The sequence below is a fragment of the Micropterus salmoides genome, unplaced genomic scaffold (genome assembly GCF_014851395.1).
Source record: "Micropterus salmoides isolate LMB-PRFRI ecotype aquatic unplaced genomic scaffold, ASM1485139v1 Ms_hic_scaffold_20, whole genome shotgun sequence".
In the NCBI taxonomy this organism is placed as follows: Eukaryota; Metazoa; Chordata; class Actinopteri; order Centrarchiformes; family Centrarchidae; genus Micropterus; species Micropterus salmoides.
The window spans coordinates 29,461,807-29,467,711 of record NW_024041151.1 but is presented as its reverse complement, the minus strand read 5'-3'; the positions used below and the strand labels follow the sequence as shown (position 1 = coordinate 29,467,711).

General features: G+C 42.0%; 1 long non-coding RNA gene across 1 annotated transcript; it reads left to right on the top strand.

Moving 5' to 3' along the window:
- The first annotated feature begins 1,738 nt into the window (after nucleotides 1-1,738).
- On the top strand, nucleotides 1,739-5,552 carry LOC119914045. The gene is made up of 2 exons (XR_005446712.1): nucleotides 1,739-1,856; nucleotides 5,375-5,552. It is a non-coding gene; the product is annotated as an uncharacterized LOC119914045 (long non-coding RNA).
- Nucleotides 5,553-5,905: the final 353 nt, after the last annotated feature.

Here is a 5,905-nt window from a genome sequence, read left to right as displayed (position 1 = left end):
AAGAAGACAGCTAAGGCAGGGTTATAGGGGACACGTCTGGCAAAGGAGTCCAAGTTTTAATGACCAATATGCACAATGCCAAGTGGATATTGTCCACTCCTGTGAAGTTGCTTCGCCCAGCACCTGCTCTTCAGTTGATTGTGGACTTGGACGGAGAGGTGAGTGACGTTAGCCCGTTGCTATTTTGACTTGTTACCAATCAGCTAATACTGTGGGCGGGACATTGTACTCTGTCGGCTCGAGCAGATAGAGAGAGGTGGCTGCATCAGAGCCAAAGGAGCGCATTTTTTAAATGAATTATATCGGCTATCTGTTTTTCAAATGACCTATGCAGATTATTGGGAAAAATGCTGAATATCGGCGCAGATAATCGGTCACACAGATTATTGTTTGACCCCTAATTTTGATTCAGAATCATGTACTACATTAAGCCAGACTAGTCTCATTCATATAGTATTCATTATTCATTCATCGCTGTAAATCACCTCGGTATTCCCTGTCGTCAAACTGGCCTCCGTCGGTCGTGGAGGCTGTGTTGAATCCCTGTTCCAGGCCGTGTTCACTGGGAGGCTGCTAAGCCAGGTTCCTTTGCCCGCTTGTCCGGCTCCTGTTTTGGAGCTCATTCTATCTAAGCTCCCCAGCAGCATTTCCTGCTGGGTCCTCCGCCCCAGTTCTCAAAACCTCCTCATTAACTGTTCTCCATACATTTCTCCATAATGTTTATCTGACTTGTATGTGTTCAGCTGTTGAATCTATATTGGGGTTAAGGGCCAAGTTTAGTCCCCACCAATGAAAATTATTAATTTCCCATATTTCATTAGAGAGGTGATATTATGCTCATTTTCAGGTTCAAAATCTTAATTAGGGGTTGTACCAGAACAGGTTTACATGGTTTAATTTTCAAAACACACCATATTTTTCTCATACTGCACATTGCTGCAGCTCCTCTTTTCACCCTGTGTGTTGTACGCTACGCTCTTAAGCTACAGAGTGATGCATCTTACTTGTACAAAATCTTTGTTGGGAGGTGCACATGCGCAGTTCCCAGGTAAGGACTACTAGCCAATCAGAAGCAGAGAAGAGCGGGTTGTAAGAAACAAGGTAGTGTGATCCAAATCAAAGCCGCTTCAGACTGAGACCGTAACCTAGCAGATGGTGTAATTTACTCAAGTCCACAACCACACAACATCATTGTTCCACATCTTACCATTAGGACTAAACATTGAACTGTTGCCGGTGTTCTGACGATCTCTGCTGCCTTGCCGAAAAATGCTACCATAGCGCAAATCGATAGACTCGACTATACTTGGCCCTGCTCCGTTTTCCATTGCAGATAGAGAATATGTCTCTGGGTATCAAATAAGTTTCTTGGAGAAACACTACATCTCCCTTTTCTGTTGCTGAAATACTTTTCTTAATACAATTATTGAGGCCATTAACATTCATACACTAGATATATTATGTTGTATTGCATAGTAAAGTGTTTGTTCTATCAAAGAGAATGAACGCCATATCATTCCCAAAACCAAACTGAGCAACGTATAACAGCTTTTCCTGTTCCTTTTCATGCTTGCTGTGTTTTGGTTTTGTCTGTCTGTGCTCCTGAGCGTGTCCTCTGGCTTCCCTGGGTTGGCACTCTCACTCACCTGACAGCAATCTCCACTCACACACCTGTTCCTCATCACTCCAATTACTTCACTCTACTTAAAGGGGCTGTATGTAGTTTTCAGCTGTGACTTGCGGTGCGGTTTTTAGATTGCAACCAGGCGTGTGATCGTGTGCATGCGTGAGCAGAATTCTACACACAGAGACCAACACATTGGGAGACAGCTTTACGCAACATGCTGGAAACTCAGGTGAACTCCCACTGTAATGTAACAGTAATATTTTTATCAACTTGAGGTTGAACTAATCCATGCTGGTTACATGACAACGGTACTTTGACTGCATTTGGTTGACATGATATGTCGGTGTTGACTCGCCTGCTGGCTTTTCAGTAACAATTTGTATCTTGTGACACCCTCTGGGGTCAGGTGTGGGTATGGCCCTATGGCTCTTTCCCTTGCAGGTGAAGAGCTGAGGCTCACTTTTGAGTTGAGCTGCAGCTGGGCTGAGGTTGCAGACCTTCCTGCTGGCTGACTCCCCTCTGTTTCTCTCCACAGGCTCCACCTTTGGATTAGTTTCGTGTGTGTGTGTGTGTTGCACATAACAACACCCTTACACAGCTATTCATCATCCTGACACTACTGAAACCACTGATGTTCTAACCCCATACTTTAATAACATTTTGTCACAATTCTTAATTTGGCTTATTTTGGGTTTTAGAAACATATTTAGTTGTTTGTTGTGGTGTGTCTCCCTTTTTGGTGTGGCCACTTGAGCCAGCTCCTAACAATCTTTCACTGGAGGCTCATCAATGTGAACACAGCTAAATGTATTGGATGATAATGAAAACTGTTAATGAGCTAGACTGAATATTATAAATGAGATTGTTGCCATACTTTAACAGTTGGTGTGCGTGAGGATAGAAAAAGCCCTCCTCAGTGGAATGGAGATAAAACAAGTCACCGAGTCAATGCGTGAATATTAATTGATTATAAAAAAGTTTTTATCTAGGGCTGGGCAAGTTATTTTCTCATGTTAAAGGGCTATATGAAAGTTTTTTTTTTTGTTTTTTTTTTAATGAAACTACTTTATTAATAAACAAATTTTCATTGCCTTATTGTCAATGGCCTCAAAACTCACTCACGCATGTTTTCTCTTTTGCTTGCATCAACCACTATTCTGCTGTAAATGGGAGGACACCTGGTTGGATTCAGCCCCGTGCGAGCTCCCGAGCCTCTTTGACTCGCTAGCGCCACCTAGAAAATTGAAAAAAATTTGCCCCTCGTCCACGTTCAACCTACATGCGCGAAATATACAGGGGACATGTATCGTATCATGACGCACAAAAAAGCCTCAAGAACCCATACCCTAAACTCAACAGGAAGTCGGCCATTTTGAATTCTACGGCCATTTTTGGATGATTTACACACTTCGTACTTTAACGAACTCCTCCTCGGGATTTAGTCGGCTCTACTTGAAATTTCTGATGTGTCTTCTAAAGGCATTGATGATAAGTTGTGCTATCTGTGAGTTTTCATCAATGGGCGTGTCCGTGGCATCAAAGATCAGCTCTTCACCATGACACAGGAAGATGTAACTTCAGTGTACATGCTCACATCTGAACAAAACGTTACATGCTTGATAACTCTCCCACCCCGAAGACATCTACACGCCAATACCGATTTTATATTCATAGTGGCAAGTGCTATGTAGCTCCACATAGGGGACACAGGAAGTGACATAACACCTTCATGCTGCGTCCGAAGCGCGTAGCAAATTCACAGCCGCACCGGCAGAGCTCCAGAATGTGCAACGCGGCTGGCTCACACCCCGACACACTACAAGTGCAAGGGCCCGCCCAACGCTGCTTGCAGGTTTAATATTATGTTCTTGCAGTTTTGTGTGTGTATAGCAGTACAGCACTAGTTTGGTCTTGTTCCACTCATAACATTTATTTGATGTGCATGTTGCATGTCAACAAACGTACTGTAGATGAAATATAAAATTGTTCAGACAGGTAAGATGCGTAATTTCATTAGAAGCAGTTGTGATGTTGTTCAGCATAGACTACCCTACCGAACAAAATGGCATTCAGTGGCCACATGTAACGTGTGATAATATAATTTTTTTAAGGCAAGAACTTTATTTTTTTTAGCCATTTTGATACTACCAGTATTTGATATTGTGTATTTGAAAGTAACAGCTAAATGCCCTCGTCCATAGTCCACAAATTTGTGCTGAAATGTGACCTTCATTATAGCCAACAGCAGAAAGATGATGATGATGGGTGAAAATCAGAAAGGCTGATTGTTAGCTCGTCGGCTAGCTATAATGTTATGGCTTTCCATATTACTTCACTAGTTAACGAGACCATATTACTATCCTGTGGCCCCTCCCGGTTATATGTGAGGTTTATTTTATTTTTTTTAGCCCGCAAGAAATGATAATGGTACAGAGCAAATGTGGAATGATTTGTACTTGATTGTGATGCAAGGCAGGCAGACAGCTAACGTTAGCAGGGAACCGCTGCTATTTGCTTCGTAACATTCTATTTAAATTTATTGTTTTACTGATACTCGGGTACACAGCTTCTTCGCCCCCTCAGTCGCTGTCCCACACCCATTCACTACAGTAACGTCCCTGTCCCTCCTTCCAAAAGTTTTTAATTGTTTGTTAAATACATCCTGGATATAAAAAACTAAACAAAAATTATAAAAAAAATAAAGGTTAACAAAACAATTTACTTTTAAAACAAAACATACTAACAGACTCAAACATGACGTGCTCTCCTGCTGACAGCCATTTATGAAAAATGTACACAGAGCAACAGACTGAGTCGCCTCTATCCTGATGAACGAGTTGCCATGGTAGCGACTTGTCAATCACAAGGTAGTCCCGTCCAAAAGCATACGCTGCATTATCGTCTATTTTCCCCTAAATAGGACCATAATATACTAAATGAACATCTGTGTTGAAGAAGACTTGAAACTAGCGACTGAGGCACAGGCCCCCACAACTCATTTAAGTGTTTACTGAGGTAATAAATCAGCTGGGAAGTAGTAACATTTTACCATTATTTCTAATGGAACTCGCCCCCTGCTGGCCTTTAGAGAGAATGCAGCTTCCATCTGCATGGTTTCACTTTCGACCCAGAGGTTGCCGCATGATTGAGATTAGAGAAATAACATTTGACAACCTCGTCACAAAACTACAACTCTGGATTGGACATCTGTGTGTTTTTTAAATGATGTTGACAGTGTTTCACTCGAAATCAATTTGATTATCATTTGGCCTGATGGGATTGAGCAGTGGTGTTTTTTTTTTGTGTTTTTTTTTTTATATCCTTACGTAGAGTTTATGTGGAAGTTTGTGTTGGGAGCCAGTGGTTTTATAGTGTTACTGGACTGTATTTCGCTAGCAGCGGTATTGTTGCTGTAGTAGGAAAAAGGCTCGGGAGCGCACATGCTGAAAATCTGACTCGATTCCTTCACATACTATAATAGGCAGAATACTGGCTGTTCAAACAGAAAACAGGCGTGTGGTTCATTTTTTTTATGTGAAGTTACAGCCCATTGACAAACGGGCAGCTAAAAAGGGATTTACTGATTTCATTGAACAACTACATATAGCCCCTTTTTTAAGATCAGACCAGCTTTCTACTCCCTGCTGGATCGCTGACATATTGATTACATGCTCACACACACCTTGCTTATTCTAGTACTGTCTGTTAACTTGTCTGCACCGCTAAATGGATTTTTCCTGTCTTCAGGATTCACCACCAGACCTCTCGCACCAAACCCCTGATCACCCAGCCTGACTGTTTCAGGAAACAGGAAACTTGCTCTCCCATTTGCCATTCTCTGTCAGCACCCAGGACCCAAACCCTAGCCCCACGCACCTGCCAGCCACTCTGATTCTGTTGTCAATAAATAACACTTATTCTTGTACTCTGTCTCCAGTCTGATGTATGCTTAGTTACGGGTCAAAGAGGACGCGAATGTTGGTGGATTATGACATTCAAAAAAACGCATGAGATTTTCCCCAATTGTGCATCTAGTCGGTCTGTCAAAATGCAAGCAATGCATCTCATGTAGAGTGACGTGTGCAGACTCCCAGAACGCCTGGTGAGTCAATGACTACAACATGATGTCTTCAATACAAAAACGGTTGGGGTCGGCAAAAAGAATTGCTCAATGTACACATTTTATTCATCATTCACCAATAAATGAAACACAATACACTGTAGTAACGACACAACCTGTGGTTATAACCTGAACCTCATATTTCGCATCACTTAATT